The sequence below is a fragment of the Stegodyphus dumicola genome, chromosome X1, assembly GCF_044657685.1.
Source record: "Stegodyphus dumicola isolate Sdum_Otavi_A_Nest chromosome X1, ASM4465768v1".
In the NCBI taxonomy this organism is placed as follows: Eukaryota; Metazoa; Arthropoda; class Arachnida; order Araneae; family Eresidae; genus Stegodyphus; species Stegodyphus dumicola.
The window spans coordinates 230,079,802-230,102,843 of record NC_140780.1 but is presented as its reverse complement, the minus strand read 5'-3'; positions in this window follow the sequence as shown (position 1 = coordinate 230,102,843).

Sequence of the window (23,042 nt, the reverse complement as noted above, 5' to 3'; positions counted from 1 at the left end):
TTGTAAACATAAATTGAAATCCTGTTGACAAATACGTTATAAAACTATTTAAGCAAGAATTGTTCGTATTGGAAAGCAATCTGTTAAAAGGTATTGTAAAGCAAATGCTATGAGATGCGCACTTAAGAACGTAATAAAGAGTTTTGGAATATGTATTGTTAAAATGAAGGGTAAAAAAAAATCTGATAAGTATAATTAAAGAATTATTCCCTTTACATTTTATAATAACTCAGTTACAAGTTTTAAATAATACTTAAAAAGAAAAAACTTATTTTATTCCCTTTCAGAAATGTTCAGAGAAAGTCAAATACTATTTAATACATATTTAATTATTAGGAATTAGCGAAATACTTATTTAAAGTATTTCGCTAATTCCTAATAATTCTCTAATTTAAAATGAACCGAATAGAGCATTAATTATGAATTGACTTACATTTTTCGATTTAAAAGAAGCAAAAAAATCATGTCATATTTAAGAAAGTATTTTAGGAAGAAGCTCTATAAATAGAAAAGAAATAATGCATAATTTTAATATTAATAATACAATAAACTTTGATCTTAATTTTTGTACCTTAACCGAATAAAATCGAATTACCTTAATTTTTTTTCTAATGTAATTAACGAAAACTTGTGAAAATATTTCATTCAAATTAAATCATTCTGAGAAAACTGTCCTGTGAAAAGTATAGCATTTAATTCCGTTTAGAATGAAATGTTGTTTAAAAATATGTTGTTTTCACATTCTTAGGACTCTGAAGTGTTGTAGAAAAAGAAAATATATACATTTATATGTATATTTGCGACGTAATTACAAAATATTTACACCCGAACGCGTCAAATCCCATAGAACTCAATGGTAAATGACCCAATGTTTTGGTCACCACGTAGGGATCGCCGGTGCTTCAGAGCAGGGTACGGAGAAACTTGTTTAGGGCGACTCCATCTTACTTCCTACCTCCATGCCACATTTAGAAAAGAGAGATTTCCCGTTTCTTAGGGATCTTTGAAGGAATTCAAGGTCAAAGAAAAAAGGGGCATGTTTTATGCGACAAAGCTAAACTCCCTTTGCAATCCCATTTCAACGGGTTTTGTTGTGTTTCAACAAAGAACACAAAGTTTCATTCTGGTTTCTTATACATTAAGCGGCAAATATTCCAGTTAATTTTTTTTTCCTTAAATTTATCGAAATTCATGACTTCTTCTTCACTTATGGGGAGAGGAAATGGAATGGATGAATATTTTTACTTGAAATATTGAGTAAATCAATATTTATCGTATTTTTCATATCAAAATTTACAAAATATTCTCACATTGCAGATAAAGTGCAGGTTAAGAATTCTTTAAAATTCCTAAACGAGAATTAAATCTGAACGCATAGAACTCGTAAATTGATTTGCTTTAGGAAAGAGAATAGCTATGGTGTTTCTTAGTCTGTAAATTACTCATCTAATAAAAATCACACTAATCTGTAAAAGATAATTCTGAAGATATTAAATTTGTTTTGAAAGAAATATTTTAATTTCCCTTAGTTTGAAAAAATATAATAAATTACAATTTATTTTAACAACGTGAAACATTTAAGCTTAGAATTCAGTAATGCGCAGTAATTTGTATGTTATTTAAACGGAACTGAATTGAATTATTATATAATAATAAAGCACTCGAGGAATATTTGCCCAAGGGCAAGAACGCCTTCGTGGAGTACTTTCTAATTGTTATTTGAAATGAAAAAGTGTGTGTGTGTCTGATTGTAGCAAAGTCTCGAGGGCTATCTGCCTAAGGGAAGGAATGCCTTCGTGGAGTCTTTCTAAGGTAAACTGGCTCGTACACACATTGCACATGAGGAAAACCACATAAACGCCCATGCAGCCAGTTCGTTCGCGGGATTCGAACCTCGGACCGAACTACCAGTGTTCAGCGACTTTACAGCTCGGTCGCTAGTGGGCCGTTATTTGAAATGAAACTTTAAAATTTACACTTTTGCTTTTAATTTATTTTAATTTTTATTCTACTTTTACTTTGCACAGAGCATTCAGTACGTGAAATCATCAATAATAATATAATAATGATAATAAAATGACATCATACAACTAAAAGTATATACTACTTCGAAAATTTCGATAAATTAATTTGTAGGGTTTATATTTATTTTAACTAACATTTATTTTAAGTTTAAACTATCTTTCCTGTCAAGCCTTACTTTCCCCTGGAACTGCCAATGCCAGAATATGTAAATTTTAGTAGAACGCGCAAGGATTCAAATTATCAGCGGAAGTATTCTGATTTAAATAGAGAGGAAACAAGTTCGGTGTGTGATATTCTTACTTAGCGAGCGCGGAGGTAGTTAGCGAGAATTGAAGAACCCCGCGTTGCGGCCTATGTGCTTGGCGGGAAGTAGTGGTAATCGTTCCAGTGAGCTTCAAGTCTGCTGAATTAGCAGCGGGTTTGTAAAACGCGGTGAGTTAGTTATTTTAGAGAGCCTCGTAGTTAGAATCTTGTCTTTAGTTTCTTTTCAGGTTATTATTTTTATTTGACTGCCGAGTTGGCACCGTCTGTAAGCGTCAAGAGGACGCAATTGTAATTTATTACGTTGAATAAAAAGGGACTTAAACCCTTCACAAGGCTCTATCTTTTATACAAGTTTTCACAGTCACCTCTTGGTTGCGTGCAAGTTGGAGGCGCGCAACGTTATATTGGCGCCCGAACAATTATCGAACTGAAATGGCCGAAAATTGGATGGAAGCCGCTGGACAACACCAAGAAATGACAACTCAGTTAGAAGGATTTGGATACCTGGTCCAGACTTTGAGAGCATCAATCAAGCCAAACGTCCATTTCGACGGAAAACATTCGGTGGCGGTATTTTTAGAAGGTCTAGAAAACCACTTTCAGCTCTACCCTGTGCCTGAAAGACAAAAAGTTGCCATCGCCACATCAGCACTAAGAGGACAGGCCGCGCTATGGTGGAAAATATAGGCAAATTTCTTCTAGGTGAATTTGGAAGCCCGACGTATACTTTTGAAAATTTCAAAAAATCGTTAGTAAAGGCCTTCCCCATAGTGAAAGATCGCGCACGGCTGGAAGCCGAGCTATATAGTTTCTATCAACGGGATACAGCACAATTGACGGACTTTATTTTACGAAAAATCAAGCTAACGGATATGCTTTATAAAAAGAAACCCGATGCGGAGATTATTGAAATAATATTACCAAGATTGTTACCCGCTGTTCAAGACTACTTTGAAATTAAAAACCCAAGCACATTGCAGGAACTTTTCGAATTGGCGGTGAAGTTTCAAAATCGCAGAATAGCGGAAAAAGCGAGAGGGGAAACATATTCTCAAAGTACCCGAAGGAAGGAGGAAACCAGAAATGGAAATCGCTCTTATGGGGGAAAGAACTATCAAGCTAACGCATCGAAACTCGAAGGTCAAGGCCCAAAAAGAAAATTTGAAAATAAACATCCGCGTACCCAGAAGACACAGATTGAAAGGAAAGCTTTAAATGAGTAGAGGGGCCTGTGAAAGGGAGGGTCCAGACCCCGGAAGTTTTAAAAAAAACCCTCAAATAGACATTTAAACACGGTCATCGTAAAAAAACTCACAGCTACCAATTATACAAGTCCTGGTTGGCGATGTACCAGTAGAAGCCCTCATCGATACAGGAGCAGAAGGAAATTTTATGAGTGAAAATTTCTTCAAAAAGAATTTTTATAGGATACGACTATTTAAAACCAGAAATACGGAAATTATAGCGGCGCAAGGAAAAACATGTCACTGCATCGGGAAATTATCATTAAACTTACAGGTAAAAGAGGAAAATCTCAAAGTATTAATTTTTGTGGTGAAAGACCTGCAACACTCTCTTATTTTAGGTATGGACTTTTTAAGGGCCGCGATGGCCAAATTAAATTTTCAAGATAGTTCCGTGGTGTTGGAGATGGACCAGAGGGTGGTGGAACCTGTGGAGACACCTGAAGTGGACCTTAGCCATCTGAATGACCATGAAAGTAAAGCAATACAGCAAGTGGTGAGTAATTTTTCTCATTTGTTTTCAGAAAAACCAGGAAACTGCCCAATCGTGACTCACAAGATTCAATTAAATGCCGAAAAACCTTGTAGGACTAAACCGTATCGTTATGATAAACAAAAAGACCTAATCATCGAAGAACATATTCAGGAGATGTTAAAGAATAAAATAATAACGCCCATAAATAGTGAGTACGCGAGTCCAGTCGTACTATGTAGGAAAAAGAACGAGTTTCCTCCTTCGGATAAAAGGGCTTGGAGGTTTGCTATTGATTACAGAAAACTAAATAGTATTACCAAATTTCCAGTTTACCCTTTGCCGGTTATAGACGAGATCATTAGACAGATCAAATCGACAAGATATATATCTACTTTGGACTTAACGTCTGGCTACTATCAAATAGCTATGAGACCCGAAGACATACATAAAACCGCGTTTATAACAAAATCGGGCACTTATGCATTTTTACGCATGCCTTTTGGGTTGTGTGGGGCCCCATCAACATTCCAGAGAGCTATGGACATTGTTCTAAAGCCTGTCCTAGGAAAATAAACTTTAATTTATCTAGATGATATAATTATAACGAGTAGTACGTTGGAACAACACATTAATGACCTCGAACAAGTTTTTAAATTATTAAAAGAGGCCGGTCTTACAATTAACGCCTCAAAATGCAAGTTCGCAACTAAAGAACTTAAATATCTCGGTTATAAAATTTCGCAAAAGGGTATAGAAACGCAAGATTCAAAAACAAAAGCTATTAAGAATTTCCCACCGCCCAACACCGCCAAGAAACTTTCATCTTTCCTTGGATTATGTTCTTACTATCAATCTTTCATAAAAGATTTCGCTAATATTGTTGAACCACTCTTAGTAATCAAAAGAAAAAGGGCTAAGTTTACGTGGACAGCGGAAGCTAACACAGCTTTTGAAAGATTAAAAGAAGCGCTTATTAATGGTCCTGTTTTAAAATTCCCTGAGGGGGACGAAAACCTGGAAATTGCAGCAGATGCGTCAGACTATGCGGTTGGCGCGGTTCTTATGCAAAATAACCATCCGCTGGCATTTTTTAGTAAAACATTGAATCAGACACAAAGGAATTATACAGCTACAGAAAGAGAAACATAGCCGTATTAATGGCTGTACACAAATTTCGAGTTTATTTCGGCAAATCGCCAGTAACAGTCTTTTCGGATCATGCGGCTGTTGGTAGACTTTACTCGGGAAAAAACCTAACGCCCAGGTTAATAAGATGGACTTTAAAACTCCAAGAATATAATATCACAATAAAATATAAACCGGGTAAGGAAAACAATGTAGCTGACGCACTTTCTCGTATAAAACTGGACGAGGAAGGTAATGAACTTAAATGCGCTGTGTTGACTTCAAAAATTTTAGATTCTAGAGATACGGTTATTACTGAACTGAAAGCTGATCCTGAATTTGGAAATATCTATGCTTATTTGAAAGACCCCGAAAGCTTTGAGCACACAGATATCGATGCGATAAGAAATAGAGCAAAAAACTATGAAATAATAGATAATTTATTATTCTATACGAAAACAACAAACGAAAATCTTGAGTATAAGCCAGTCATCCCAGCCTCGCTTCGATTAAGCATTTTGAAGGAGTTGCACGAAGAAAAAACAGCGGGCCACCTCGGGGTCAGAAAGACTATAAAAAGGGTACGCGAGGCGGTATATTTCCCGCAATTATACAAAATAGTAACGGCGTATGTCAGGTCCTGCAATCAATGTCAGTTAATAAATGATATTAATTACAGCCCGGCCGGGTACTTAAATAGCATTCGCGCTACATTTCCGAATGAAATTTTAGGCATAGATCTTCTTGGTCCCTTCCCCCAGAGCGAGTTAAATAAAAATCGTTTTCTTTTAGTAATAGTAGATCCTTTTTCAAAATGGATAGAAATTGTTCCTCTTAAACGCGCGTCAGCCAAAACAGTCGCAGATGCATTCTTACACAGATACATTTTAAAATACGGTGCACCGATAAAAGTCATTAGCGATAACGGAAAACAATTCATTAGTCAAATATTTGAAAACATATGCAATGGACTTGGCATACGCCATATCAAAATGGTTCCGTATAGACCACAGGCTAACATAGCAGAAAGAGTTAATAAAAACATAGTAAAAATAATTCGCAGTTACGTGAGCACACATCACAAGCGCTGGGATGGCTACATAAATGAATTAGCTTATGCTTTAAGAACGGCACATCATGATACTACGGGAAAAACTCCAGCAGAATTATTTTTAGGCAGAAAGTTAATTACGCCTTTAGATAAATTATTCTTTGTGCAACAAAGAGAGCAGGAGTTTAAACAAAAAGATGTGCAAAAGCTCATTGATCAGGCGCTTAAAAGCTCGGATACGGCAAGAAATAGGCAGAAACTATATTACGATAGAAAACGCTGTGAAGCAGATTTTAAAGTTGGGGATAAAGTATTGAAGCGGAAATTTTCTTTATCAAGTGCCCCAGACAATTTTATGGCAAAGCTAGCTCCAAAGTTTGAAGGCCCCTATGTAATTCAGGAAATCAAAGGAGTAGTCTTATATCTTAAGAACGAGAGAGGGGAAATCTGTAAAGCAAGTCCCGACCAGGTGAAAAAATACTATAATCCAAATGATTTTGAAATCCTTAAAAGTTTCTTGCAGGACTCAAGTCTAAACGAAGGTTCAGAGACTACAACAACTATTCCACCACCCAAGAAACAGAGAACTGAAGAGAGACCTAGCACTTCTACAACCCGGACGTCGGTATCAAAAAGAAAAAATAATTTTCAAACTCCAGCGTTTAAGAAAAACAAAAATACAGATGCACCGGGTAAAGAAACCGTGGCAAAAGAGAAAAACACCACCTACAAAGGATAGCAGGAGAAATTACACATCAAGAAGAACGCGCACACGGCCACAGAGTCAGGTGCCAGCAAGGCCGCCGTTCCGGAAACTGAAACGACAACAGGAGGCACAAAAATACGAGGAACAGAAGAAATTCAAGAAGGACTCCAGACCGGAGGACGTCAAGACCAGCCGTCCCAGGGAGAAACGGAAAGGCCAACAACCAGACGATTACTCCGCCTAGAGGCCAGCATGTAGAGGACGCAAAAGGAAAAGTCAGGTGGACGACACTCAGAGGGCAGTAAGGAGAAGATTAACATCCATGAAACCTCTAACTTGGGACCAATTCTGCCAAAAACGAATGACGGAGTTTCAAGCATCGAAAACTCAAAGATAAGTTAAAACCTTCTATATTTTTTTTTCTGTTTTGTTCCGAAATGTTATGCATAAGTACGAAGTTCTATGTTTTGACGAAAGTCAATATGTCTCGGTTGAGACTTAGTTTTGTTTTACTTTATTTAGCTAAGGCAAAAGTATTATTTTCTTTAAGTGTAAAAGCTAAAAACAAGCATTTTCTGTTGGTCGAAAGACTAATTCTGTTATGTTAAAGCCAAAATTTGGCCGAAGATAAAAATAACTTCGTATTCTTGTATTAATAAGAATTTTAGTTTCAGTGCCGCCAGCTTGGCGAAGAATGAGTAAAGTAAAAATTTATTTTCTCTTATTCATTTTATGGTAAATTGAAAAAATCATATGTATTAAAATTTTGGAAATGTACGTAAATACTTGAATGTTATATAAAAGTAGAATTTAGTCTAGAAGCATAAATTTGTAGATTCTAAAAGTGAATGCTTAAAAGCAATGAAGTCAAAATTTAAGTAGTAAATTGTACGAGGGCTATCCAGAAAGTAGATTACGTTTTGGAATAAAAAAATAAACAAAGTATAGGAAACAAATTTTATTATATACAGATGAAAGCCACACTCAAATACTACTTTTCTACATAGTCACCATACAAATTAAGGCATTTATCGTAGCGATGTACGAGCTTGGAAATTCCTTCGTCGAAAAATTCGGCCGCCTGCGCCTTCAACCACTTCGTTACCTCTTCTTGCAGCTGTGCGTCGTCATCAAAACGCTGCATAGCCAGCCACTTCTTCATTGCTGGGAATAGGTGGAAGTCGCTCGGTGCCAGGTCGGGACTGTACGGCGGATGAGGAAACAACTCCCACTTAAAAGATTCAAGAACTTTACGAGTGACATTTGCCGTGTGGGGCCGGGCGTTGTCGTGAATCAACAAGATCTTAGAGCTCAACATTCCTCTGCGCTTGTTTTGAATTGCTCTTCTGAGTTTTTGGAGAGTTTGGCAATACCTTTGAGAGTTTATTGTAGTGCCTCTTTCCAGGAAGTCCACCAAAATTACACCTTTTCTGTCCCAAAAAACAGTCGCCATCATCTTCCTTGCCGACATTGTTTGCATGCATTTCTTGGGTTTTTGGGGAGAACTTGTGTGCCCCCACTGCATTGATTGCAATTTCGTTTCACAGTTCACATGTTTCACCCATGTTTCGTCACCAGTAACGATGCGATCGAGTAAAGAGTCACCATCCTTATGGTAAGCGTCCAAAAAGTTCAACGCTGCAGCCATTCGCTGATTTTTGTGGTCCTCTGTCAAGATTTTTGGAATCCATCTTGCACAAAACTTGTGGTAACCAAGCTTTTCGCTGATGATTTCGTGCAACAAACTTCGCGAAATTTGTGGAAAACTCAAAGAAAGTTCCGTTATTGTGAAATTTCGATTTTCACGGACTTTAGCATCGACTTTTTCGAGAAGTTCGGCGGTCACTATGCTGGGTCTCCCACTTCGATCTTCGTCGTGAACATTGGTTCGGCCATTTTGAAATCTTATGACCCACTGACGCACTCCACCTTCAGTGATAATGTTGTCCCCATACACTTCACGAAGCTGCCGATAGATTTCTATCGGTTTACAGTTTTTTGCAGTCAGAAACCTTATTACTGAGCGCACCTCGCAGCTCGCGGGATTTTCAATTAACGCAGACATTTCAAACCGTCACAGTATCTGAACGGAGCACAGCACGAACCTCTCACTAGCACGGCTAGATGCAGACTGAGCTGCGCAACGCTCTGACCCCAAGATGGCCGCGCTAGCCCCGCCCCTAGCGGACACAGACGGAAACGTAATCTACTTCCTGGATGGCCCTCGTAGATAAAGTCATGCTTTAGAGCGAAAGCCTGCATGTTTAAAGATGAATGAAGGGGAAGTTAGAATGAATGTGTTTTGTAGGGTTCTCCACCTACATTTGAATTTTTAAGAATATTAAAGTAGCTCATTGAGTTGTAGAATGTCGAGTAAGGTATGTCTATTTGGTTGTTGAATTCTAACAAATCATGGTGGTTAGGGGAAGTGTTGTAAGACTGAAACACGAATATTCCCGTTTGACACCACACACGGTGGAGAGCCAGGGTAAAGTTAAATTAATGCTTGAAAAATTGAATGAATGTGAAGTAAGCAATAACTAAGAAAAACGAATCGTTTAAAAACAAAAATTTATTGTGTCAAGAAAGTGTAAATTATAATGTATGTAGAAAGATACTGATACTTATTCCTTCCAGATGCTGGAAGGAAAGACCAAGATTGATTGATGAAGTCCAGGAAAAGTTGCTGTAAGAAGAAAGTTATAACGAGCAACAGAATTTTAGTATCTAATTGTTACATAAGATTTTTTTGTGTAAACGAGGTTCTCGCCAGTTAGTTCAGAATTAGATAAACTTACAACAGGTCGTTTGTAGGACCTGCTTCCAAGTTTTCCAAATTCTGGCAGCGGCAAATGTAGGGTTTATATTTATTTTAACTAACATTTATTTGTTTTAAACTATCTTTCCTGTCAAGCCTTACTTTCCCCTGGAATTGCCAATGCCAGAATATGTAAATTTTAGTAGAACGCGCAAGGATTCAAATTATCAGCGGAAGTATTCTGATTTAAATAGAGAGGAAACAAGTTCGGTGTGTGATATTCTTACTTAGCGAGCGCGGAGGTAGTTAGCGAGAATTGAAGAACCCCGCGTTGCGGCCTATGTGCTTGGCGGGAAGTAGTGGTAATCGTTCCAGTGAGCTTCAAGTCTGCTGAATTAGCAGCGGGTTTGTAAAACGCGGTGAGTTAGTTATTTTAGAGAGCCTCGTAGTTAGAATCTTGTCTTTAGTTTCTTTTCAGGTTATTATTTTTATTTGACTGCCGAGTTGGCACCGTCTGTAAGCGTCAAGAGGACGCAATTGTAATTTATTACGTTGAATAAAAAGGGACTTAAACCCTTCACAAGGCTCTATCTTTTATACAAGTTTTCACAGTCACCTCTTGGTTGCGTGCAAGTTGGAGGCGCGCAACGTTATAAATTATTGAAAATATTAAGCATATCAATGGCAGCGTTGGACCTAATAGTTTTAAGTTGCATTTCAACATCTGAAAGAACACGAATTACAATACAATGTTCACTACACAGACGAATGGAAAAGAATTCTCCCACTTTTATTGCAATATTTCAATAATTTTCGCAATTAAAAAAAAATTAGTTAAAACGTTTTAGTGGAAAATGATGCGATTTTCACTCATAAAATACCTTTTCGCATTAGTCTTTCATTTTGGCACCACTGCGTAGCTTTTCTAAGACATAAATAGGTTCCGTTAATATACTCGTATGTTCCCATACATTATATGTATTTTTCATATTTTTGTCATTAATAAATTAATGTTTAAGATAAAAATGATACGGCTTAATTTATAAGCAATGTAAAAACTGGAAATCTGACGTAATTAATTTCTGAGCCAGAAATAGTTGTTTTAAGACGCAAATAAAAAATATAACAATAATCAAAAATATTAATGCTCTTAAAATATATCGTGATTTTTGTTTTCCTAAATAATTTTTGCTTTTTGATCCACCTGGGGTAAAAAAAAATCCATTTTCATTAAATGATGTTTTTCGCATTTCTCTAAGAAGTGCGCAAAACTTGTTTCATACAACTTTATTTTTAGTAATTATGAAGAAACTTTATACTTGTTTCCTAAACAAGTATTTATTTATGCTAATTTTAGAATCTATACGACAGAGTACTCATCTTCAAATACGTTAGTGTCAATAAGTTTAACTACAAATTATTAAACATTTCTGGAAACTTGAAACTTGGAAGGTTTAATTTTAAAATGCGACAGAGTACTCATCTTCAAATACGTTAGTGTCAATAAGTTTAACTACAAACTATTAAACATTTCTGGAAACTTGAAACTTGGAAAGTTTAATTTTAAAATTTCCATTTCACATATTACACAATCACCTTCAAAGCTCTTTGGATACAGGTCAATAAAATTTGTTTATTATTTCATCCTAACTTGTGGAAGAATTTCCTAAAATTATTCGAATATCCATAATTTTTACTGTTAAATATTTAATAATTATAAATTAACTGAAATACATTTATAGTACAGAGGAAATGCTAAAAGATATTGCAGGCCATGTATTATGTGTCATTGGAATATGACAATAATAATAGTAGAATTTGACTGAAACAAAAAAAAAAAAAAAAAAAAAAAAAAGATGTTTCAGCTTTTTTAGAAAGGAAAGTGGACATCTTTACAGTAAAATCTTAGATGAAAGTTTTACTGTGACTCAACTTGGGAAGACACTGGAAATTTATGGTGGAGGCGGGGTCCCTTTCTTTGCTAAACAGCTGCGTTGAAGTGTGAAATGCTATCTTCAGTATACTTGTAATTGGCTGATGACTCAGAACAGTAAACTGAACTTGCTCGTATTCTAATGGCATTTCTCTAGTCTACATCACTAGAGCATAAAGAAGTTTTTCTTTAAAATTAAATTTGAAAGGGATCTCAAATATAATTCTTCATTATAAAGGTAAGTTATTGATTTGTAATATTACATAAACTAAATTCTTATAATTTCAAACTTACTAAAAACTCAATTTAGCTAAACTTTTAACCCATTTATCTAAAAATCCAAACTTATCATCATTAACAATGCAAATGTCTTCTAATATTAATAACGTATTGTTATATTAACATGAAATATTTTATGATAAATATGAAATATAAATATATGTTTTCATACATTAAGAAACATAATGACAGGCTAAAAATAAAAAACAAATTTTTTTCAACTTGTCCTGCGCTATAGCTGCAGGATTGAAGTAAAATAAACTTAAAGCATCTAAAGTTAAAATTAAATTGGAATCAAAGGAAGGCAATTCCTTGACGCTATAAATAACTGCAACCGTGTATAAGAGGTTTAACACACCTGTTTTTTTCCCTCCCTGTACCTGTAAATTGCGTAAATTTTAAATATGTTAAATATTTAATGCCTCTTTTGATATTAATATTCATTGACTGTGAACACAAGAATCTTAAAATCATATTATTTACCAAAATTTTTTACCTCCACTCATCACATAGTTCCACCTTCATCATTCTCATGTATGCATTAGCAAATTAGGTTTTTCTTCTCTTCCTTTTCCTCTATTGGCCCTTTATATATATATATATATATTTATTTATATATATATAAATTTCTTTCTTCTCGATATCGCTATGGGCCATTTATTTTTTAATTTATTTTGTCCCACCTTTTCTTTCGGGCCTTTTGAACTCGTATAAAACAATACGAAGTTCCTTTTTACTATCCTCTAAATCTCGAAATTGCCCCCTTTCTATATCCTTTTCTTCGCACCTATGCTTGATTTTTCGCCTATCGGTGCAGAAAGACTTAGCGGGTGCAAAACAAGACATCTGTTTACTTTGTCTGTCTGTCTGTCTGACAAATTGAAAATAAGAATTCGTAGTAGCACAAACTCGAAAAATAAAAATGCAGAAGGGAAAACATACAAAATTATAAAAATTATTCTCCTTTTACTGAAACTCCAATTCAGAACACATCAGGAGAAAATGAATTAAAGCTTCATAATAGTCGATTAATACGTTTTGAAAACATATTTCGTTGTCCTGGTTCATTTGAGATCTAAAACCGTAAAAAAAATCAATTAAATTTTCATTTAAGACATTAAAATTGATATAAAACCGAAAAATCGAATCTGAAATGTACGAGAATTTTCTCTACACGCTTTCGAAACACTTGGAAAAAAGAATAAAACATAACATTGTGCCAAATTGACTACTCAAAAAAATCATAAAACTTTTCATTATGCAAATTGACCTTTCAAAAAAAAAAAAATTGGTTTAAAGCCATCATATGCAAATCCGAAATTCAAAAGCAATTACAAATAAAGAGCAAAGCAAACGTACTTTAAACCAAATTGTCATTTAACCAACACTCAAAAATTGGGTGATCCCCGAAATAGTTCACATATTCTGAGCGTTTTGTCTAAGAGATCATGCAAACATGATTTTTTTTTATAAGTTCTTGATATGTAATTCTAATGTGTAATGTCTTCGAACTGCAAATTCATAATTCTGATAATTGAAAATCTGAACTCTCCTAACAAATCTGAACTTCAATAATTCAAAACATAAACAATTCGTTTTACAAACGAAATAAGTGTCGGAAATTATTGAAAACTCTTTTTATATTAATGCTTTTCGTGTTTTACTGCCTACATTTAAAATATTTATGAAACATTCTTATTTGAGAATTTCATTATACGGCTTAGAAACAATGAAAACTATACTGCAGCTTAAATTGTAATTGACAGGAAACTAATGCAATACATTAAATTTAAGATTATTACCCTACTAAAAATGCCCCATAGAAACCAGTAAAACTTTTTATGGGTACCCATAAGATTTTATGGGTTTTTATTGACTTTTACTGGTTTCTGTTGGTCTCTGTGGGTTTTTTTTACTGGTTTCAAAATGACCCATAGAAACCAGTAAAACTTTCTACTGGTACCTATAGAATTTTTGATGGTCTCTATTGACTTTTACTGGTTTCTATTGATCTCTGTGGGTTTTTCTTACTGGTATCAATTGACACCCATACAACCAACATTCAATGGCAGAATTTTGTACTTGTTTGTATAGGTTTATATTGACTTTTGCTGGTTTTCTTACTGGTATCAATATAAGAATAAATCTTCTGTTGGTTTATATGGGTTTGTGCTATTTTTTTATCTGACGTTAATATACTTCTTGTAAACAATAAAATTAACATAATGAAAATATGATCTCTTTAAGACCACCAGAGTAACCTGTAAACGCAGGTGGTCGATTTAGAGAGGGTTTTTACTAAATATGCTATTTTTTTTATTTAAATTTTTTTTTTCGGAAACAATAACAGTAATCATATACACCACACACAACGTGGTCTCTCCAAGGCGACCAGCCGCAAATAAAAATTCATCTTTGCAAATGGTCGCCTTAGAGAGGTGATGCTCAATACCAATAGATACTCACGTTCTCAGAGATACGTTTATCTTTTAGAGGTGGTCGTCTTAAGGAGATTGCATCTACGGAATGAATCTCTCTAAGGCGACCAGACACACTTGCAGAATTTTCTTTGTGAATGGTCGCCTTACAGAGGGAATATTCAATACCAAAGTATACTTATGTTTTCAGAAATACTGGTTTCTTTCAGAGGCGGTCGTCTTAGGGAGGTGGTTTTTGCTACGAGTTGGTTCTCTGAATACACACACATAAGCACTTACATTTCTGATATTACAAATAAACACCGGTATCAACCAACATCTCTTTAACGCGAACAAGTTCATTCACAATCGTAAAACTTTTCTCCCTGTTAACGCCAACGAGATAGTATTCCCCCTCCCTCTCCCACTCTCAGAAGTTTCCCAAACAAGCAATATGGCGCCGCTGTAGTTACTGTTGTGTGATGGTGGTGTTATTTTCTTCGTGGTTGTAGTAATGCAATATATTATTTACTAGGATTTACTGTATTACAAATTTTACTATGTTTTACTGTTTAGAAATTAGTAATAAATAATAAAATACCAGCACTGACCATGAATATACCACTAAAGCCATGCACGTGTAATCGTGTCTAATGTTTGAGAGAACGTTGCTGATAACTGACTAGTTGTGAAATGGAGTTTCTGAGCGTGAAATTGATTTTCCATCTTTACTTTTATTCTGAAAAACAATGTGCTTAAAGACTGAAAAGTGATAATTTCAGGCTTGATAATTTGTTTCAGTGTGCAGATGCAGCAATGTAGTTTTTGCATTCTACTGAAACTGTATTTTGGAAAATTTATGTTTTTGATTACAGTTTAGAAATACTTTTTTAAAGCTTGTTCATGTAGATACTTTATCATTTGAATATTATGTACTAATAAATTTGAGCCTACCTTACTTAAAAATGATCTTGCATGATTCAATTTTGAATTTTTCGACTAATGTGATGTGGCCGAGCAAAAAGAATGTTTTTTTATGTTTTAAAAAATGTACTAATTATATTTCGCGAGCAAAAAAGGTAAGTTTTATTAATGAAATGAACATTGAAGTATTTAATGTGTTTATTACTTATTGAATGGAGTAGACAAGACATACAAGCTTAAGGAATCTTTTTTCCACTACTAAAATTATGTGAAAATTTAGATGATCATAGTAGCTTAGATTGTTTTTTCTTTTTGGTCTATTTTTCTTTACAAGTATGAGACTAGAACCACATTTTTACATTAAATATTTTGTGCTATTTTGTTAAAACACATATAATCATTTTTATGCATACTTTAATTTTCATTATTATTAGTTTGATGAAGAAAATTTCAAATGTGTTTTTCATAAATTGCTTTTGAAATAGAAATAGATTTGTGAATAAGATTTATGTAATATTAAATGTACTAGTCTTGGGAGTATAAAACGTGAATTATTTATTTGAAAAAAATTACATTTAGTTGAAACCTGATATAGTGGTTATTTTCTTAAATGACCAGCTCTGATAATGGCACATTTGTCAGGACAATAATTAAATAACAGGACATTCATAGTTTTGTCAGGCTACAGAAAACTGGCATTATCTCGAATTGTGGAGTTGATTGTTTTAGGAACGTTTTGCTGTATAATCAAATGACTTCGGTGTAGTAATTTTTACATGGGTATGAATTTTGCAGAAGTAATTGAAAGTTTTTACGAGACATTTAAAACTAAAGCTTTTCGGATCATGAGTCTTATAAGGGCACTGTTATAGCATTGCTTTCAAATCTAGTTAGAGTAATATTTAAACATTATTTTCGGAATCACTTCCACGGGGAATCCGGTTGTAATCTGCGGATGAAAACCCATATAAATAAATCTTCTGTACAGCCTTATACAAATGCAGTTAAAATTACTGTCATTACAATTAAGCAAATATAGCCACATTTGTTTACAAAAAGCTATTAATGCTAAATACTGCACTATATCAATTTCATTTAGCATTGTAATTTCAGAAAATGCTCAGCATGAGGTATTTTTATATTATATAATCTACTGTCAAAAACAATAGCTACCTTTTCAGTACTTTAAATTTTACTATTGAAAATTTTTATGGTTCAAAATAATATTTCTATACATTATTTCAAGTATTCATTCTACAATAGAAATCTAAATAACTTGCACCTAAAACACTGACTCAAATTTATTCCAATAATGCATCGCTTTAATTAAATTTATGTTCCCTTGAGATGATATGTGAAAAACCTTGTGTAATAATAAATTATTAATATATATAGGTAAATAATATTTTTATATATTTTTTCAGGTAAAGTGCAGAATCGCCCATTTATTTATTTGGCACTTTGTACAAAAGTAATTTTCTTTTGACTTTTAAAGTGAAAATAGGTTGATGTGTACGTGGATACCGAGTATGTGCAATTCTTAAAAACACGCCAAGCAGTGGGCGATTCTACTATTTCCCCATTTTTGTATAGGAATTTAGTTTCATTGAATTAGTTATTTAGTATAATTATGTGTATATGAGTATATTCATACTTATTCACATAGATGGAATTTTTACAGTACGAAAGTTTATCTTTTTTACATCAAGAACTACATATACTATAAATACCCATTATGTTATAGATTTTATTTACATAAAATAGATTTTATTTATATAAAATCTGTGGAAGATTATATAGCACTAAAAGTGAGATACGGAATAAAACATTATACGCTATGAGATATTTTCTTAATTCCCGAACTGTGCGTTGAGAATTGGTATTTGTTGAAACTTGTAAATTTTTTAAAATTCATTTTGTTACAATATAATTTATTGTATTTTGGGTACTATTAAGTTTATTATATGTTATCTTCATGTTTCATTTATCTTTTGAAAGATACAGGTAACATTCAAAGTATTGTAATAAGGGGTCGGCACAGTGTTTGTATATTTTTATTTCTTCACTACATTATATTCTTGGATTCATCCTTTCTTCCACGCAAAACATCTATGTGTATGCATGTCATAATAAGCTGCAGGGTGTTACTATCATTGGTAAGTGAGCTTTAAGGGGATAGCAAGTATGCTAAATTTGAACTCTACGTTAAGTTTCTAATTTGCAAGTCCCGTATCCTTTTTGCTTGCTTGTTAATAATGTTTCTCTTCCTGAAAATTTGGGTTTCTTCTAGTTTTGTTTTTTAATTTGGTTTAGTGCATTGTAGGTAACTTAAAATTTAAGCAGATGCTAGAAAGTACCATCCTTTGGCAATACATTTCTCATTAGGTATCAAATTGTTGAACAAGCTGATGTGATTAAATACAGTTGTTTAATTTCCCAATTAAAGAACTGAAATACAAATATATGCAGTGAGGTACAGTACGATATGTATATATTTATAATGAAATCAATAATATATATACAGTCAAAGTAATGATTCACAACCATCAAATGAAATATTATATATATATGTAACAGATTCTGTAGTCGAATACAAACAGCTGAATCCGTAATGAACAGCAAGAATTTTGATGGCTTAGAGATGTTGAAACTCCAATCCACAATGAATAAGAAATTTGGCAGTCGAGGTAGATTTAATTCAACTTTTCTTTCAGCAAATATGTTGCAGCCACAAACAACTTGGCACATTATTTATGCCTATTCCAAAAATTAACATTTTTGATAAATGTGTAGTAAGAAACAAGGAGCAGACAGACTGCAATCCAGCTAATACAAAGCGTAAAAAGCAAATGCGTTACGTTAAGAGTGAAATCTTAATTCAGACCGAGTTAATTTTGGTTCTCGATGCATTTTTACTCGTCTTTGATAGTTAATACTGTAAAATTACTATTGGCTGTTTGAGTTTTAGTTTCTTTTACAACATCAAATTATGTAAGAGTCATATGACATGAATTAATCTCCAAATGATGCAGTGCAGAAAGATTACTGTTTTTAGAATAGAGAAGGAAAATTAATTTTACTCTGCTAATTTAATCTTTTGCATATTCCTTATTTTTCTTACATATATATATGTACATATAACATTCGATGGTTGTGAATCATGACTTTGGTTATTATCTTTATATTCATTTTATTTTCAGAATTATATAAAGGTAGTTTAAAATTTTGTAAAGAGAATTTATACAAATATTTTGTAATATGTTTATAGATATTGACGTGCATTAAGAAGGACGGGCTAGTAGGCTTCTAGATATTTTAAAATTTTTATTTATTCGCATTGAGTTTTATTTAAAATTACTTTACATGCTTTCTCCGCAATTTAGTTCTGTACATTTCATCAGTGCTAATTATGTACTTCTGCTGGTTTATGTTTTTATGGAAATTTGATTTACAGTTCTATTTTTGTGTATTGTTTTTATAGGGATTCTGTATATGGATACCCGTTCTATGTACGATTCTATGTATGGATACTGCACTATGGTATAATGCTATTGGTTCTGTTTATGTGTTTTGTGCAGCGATTTTTCCAAGAGGTACCTTTATTGGTCTGTGGATTTTTGTGTAGTGGTTTTTACAGGATTTGGCGTATGGGTGCCTGTATAGGTGTACATGCTTTTGTTTACTGGTTTTTACAAGGAGTAGACCTACGGAATATCCATTTTTTTAATGGAAATTTGGCCAATGGATATGCATATAAAGTTTTGATTTTTTGCTATGGGTTTTTACTGGGATTTTGTTTATAGTGCCTACAGTTCTACAGAGATTTGGCCTACTCGTAACCATACAGTCGTACGGGTTTCCGTTTACAGGTTTTTTATGGGTATTTCGCCTACGGGTACCTATACGGCCGTGCAGGTTTCTTTCTATTGGTTTTTACGGGTATTCGGCCTATGGGTACCCGTACAAACGTACAGGTTTCTTTTTATGGGTTTTTACGGGTATTTGGCCTACGGGTACCCGTACAACCGTACGGGTTTCTTTCTATGGGTTTTTACGGGGATTTGGCCTACAGTTGCCCGTAGAACCGTACCGGTTTCTTTCTATGGGTTTTTACGGGGATTTGGCCTACGGGTACCCGTACAACCGTACGGGTTTCTTTCTATGGTTTTTTACGGGGATTTGGCCTACGGGTACCCGTACAACCGTACGGGTTTCTTTCTATAGGTTTTTACGGGGATTTGGCGTACGGGTACCCGTACAGTTGTACGGGTTTCTGTCTTTGGGCCCGTAGGCCAATTCCCCGTAAAAAAATTTTATGGGTTTCTACGGGGCATTTTTAGCAGGGTATATAAAAGTTTTAATTGTCGATTTTTGTGCTTATGTATGTTTAAATATCTGTAATTCCTTTATCTTCGGTTTTGTATAGCTGTAATTCTGCCTAAAATACAAATTTTGTAATGATCTTTCATTCTTTTACTGCCCACCAACGGCCGAGCTGTAAAGACGCTGAACACTGGTAGTTTGGTCCGAGGTTCTAATCTTTGGACAAACGGGCTGGCTGCATGGGCGTTTTCGTGGTTTTCCCCATGTGTAACGTGTATATGAGCCAGTTTCCCTTAAAAAGTTCTCCACGAAGGTATCCCTCCCTTTAGGCAGATAGCCCCCGTGTGTGCTTTGCCATAATTAAATAATCCAATCCAATACATTCTTTTATCCTTAAATTAAAGTGTTTATTTCTGTATACTCTTTGCATTATCCTTGATTTTTAAAATGATTTCGAAAAACTAAACTAAAGTAATATTAAATTCGATAACAGGCGTAAAAGTCAACAAAATATAAATTCCAAATTGCCCGAGATATGTTTTTGCTTGTATATGTGTGTATATTATGTAAATGTGTATTTGCATGTATATGTGTGTATTCAATATCTTCCTTTCTTTTGTCTTTCGTATCCTATCTTACTAATTTTCTTACTTTTCATTTGTTTCAATATTCATATAAGTTTTACGATTTGCTTATTATTTCTTTATATACCATTAGTTTTAAAATTAAAACATACCTTTTAACTTTACATTTTATTTGATTTTGATTATTCCTTGTTTTATTTGTTTAATTTATAATCATTTTTCATTCACTGTTCTTGATGGCTTACAGTAGGACCTTTAGTTCCAAAACTAAGCACAGGTTTAATAAATATCAATGTGCATAATTTTAACCTCTAAGGACTTGTATGCTTTTTCGGATTATCCCGTCAAAGGTTAATCACACAGAAACTACATACATTACAGAAGCTAGTTAATCAGAAACGTATTGTAATGAATTTTTACATTAATCCTTCTCGATTTTAGTTCAGGAAATTAATATAATAAAAACATTTAAAAAATAAAATGAGTTAAAAATTTAATATAGCATTAATTCAGAAAAAAAGCTGAAAGATTTCAGATTTTGAATTATGTTTAAAGGGGCGTTTTTTTAATGTTTTGTGTGTTACCTTTATTTATTAAATATCATGTTTTTTACAATTCAACCATAAAATTCAGTTTAACAGCAATGTCGCAAAATAATTTTAAAATCAGCATATCTTTAGAATTTCCGATACACAGTTCCGTGCGTATTTTTTTCGTCGTAGAGTGTTGTCACTGCTCACTTTTAAATCGGTGAGTTTGTTAATCAAAAATTCGTTAAAGTTTTACTCAATATGAAATTGATAATAAAGCAAATTCCAAATTTGGGCTTCCAGATGCCCATATTCGGGTGGAAACGTACCTTTTTTCAAAATTGGATGGCTCTAGGTACCGTTGTTTTATCCCAATGCAAGAAATATAAATACGTTGTAAGGATCCTAAGTTTTACTAACGTTTATTTTATTTTAAATCTTTACTATCACTTCTTATTTTCTACTTCCGGCCAGAATTAAAAGCTTTAACTTATTTATGCAAATTTGTCTTGCTAACGCCAAGTACTTAAGTTGTGGCTTTTTGTCAAGCAAGAGAGAGGAAGGAGTTCTTAGAAGCAGGCCGCTTGCCATAGTAGTTTCACTCGGATGCTGGTTGCCTTCAAAGCCAGAGGTTTAGTCCTCTTGATAATTTTAAACGTATCGTAGTGTTAGCGCAGCTCTCTGTACTACATACGGATTATGTTAAATAACGGCCAATCTTAAAGTTAGGCACTTGTATATTAATCCAAAGTTAGTTTAGTTAGAGTTTTAGTTAATATTTTTATATTCTTACGTTCAGACCACAAGTGGTTGGTCTCTGTATTCGGAAGTCCGGAAATCTCTGTAAAGATAGAAAAATAAAGGGTTTCGTATACCCTTCCTGTGTGTATTGTCTACTTCACAATTTTTTGAACATAGCTTGAGTAAGCTCCCTGTTTCCAAAGCAAGTAAATGTCCACCAGCGGCCGAGCCCGCGAACGAGCTGGCTGCATGGGTGTTTTCGTGGTTTTCCCCATGTGTAACGTGCATACGAGCCAGTTTCCCTTAGAAAGTCCTCTACTAAGGCACCCCTCCCCTTAGGCAAATAGCCCTAGTGTGCTTTGCCATAATTAAATACACACACCCAAAGCAAGTAAAGAGGAACACAAGTCCTGATAGTGGCGCCCGATGAAGAAGAATAACCATGGCCGAGTTTCAAGAACCTGTGGTGCCTGCAGAAGCGGCTCAGAATCCAGAAATGCCAGCTGCCGCCCTGGAAGGATTTGGTTACATCGTCCAGACCATGCGTGCATCGATGAAACCAGAAGCAACATTCAATGGAAACTCACCGGTAACCAGTTTTTTGGAAAAATTGGATGACCACTTCATGCTGTACCCAGTCCATGAATTCCAGAAAGTCACCTTAGCTACCAGCGCTTTGAGGGGCTAAGCGCTTAATTGGTTCAAATGTATAGGCAGAAGCCTCTTGGGTCAAGCGGGAAGCCCCACCTATACTTACGAAAATTTAAAGACTGCCTTAGTAAAAGCCTTCCCTGTCATAAGAAATCGTTCAAAGTTAGAAGCGGAACTCTTCAGCATATACCAGCAGCGAATCAAAAATCTTTCCACCTTTATTTTAAGAAAATTTCACGTCATTAAACTCTTGGATGGAAGCCGTCCGGATCCTGAGATAATCCAAGTGATTTTGCCGAGGTTACTTCCCCAAGTACAAGACTTTATTGAATTAAGGAATCTGGCTACACTGGAAAAGTTATTTGAACTAGCAATCCAGTTTGAAAGTAGAAGAACTGCGGACATTGAAAGAAGACGCCAGTATGAGCAACGAAGCCAATTTGGTGCGCCAAGACCACAGCAAAGGCAAGAACACGGCTACGGAAGCAAATCGAATCAGTGGGCAAAGAAACCTGAGTATCCAAAAACAACCGGCGAACGTCGACAGTTCAATAGTAAGCCAGAAAAAAAGTCTGAAGGCCAGCGGGAAAAGAAGGAAGGCATGGAAAGGAAGAAAGAAAATTTAAACTAAAACGGATTTCTGCTGACGGGAGGGTGCAGAAATCCGAAGGCCAAGAAAACCCCTCTTCCATCAAGTTAAATACAGTTATTGTGAAAAATTTGACTCTTCCAAAGATTGAAGTTTTGGTGAATAACATCCCAGCCACCGCACTCCTGGATACAGGCGCGCAGTGTTCCTGTGTGGCAGAAGATTTTTTAGGAAGTATTTCCGTAGATACCACATATATAATTCGGATAATACGACAATGTTAGCTGCGCAGGGAGAAAGATGCAAATGCATAGGTAAATTACCATTATATATTCGTATCAAGGACGAGCAAGTAAAGATCATGTTTTTTATCGTAAAAAATTTACAAGCACATGTCATTTTAGGGATAGATTTTCTTTCAGA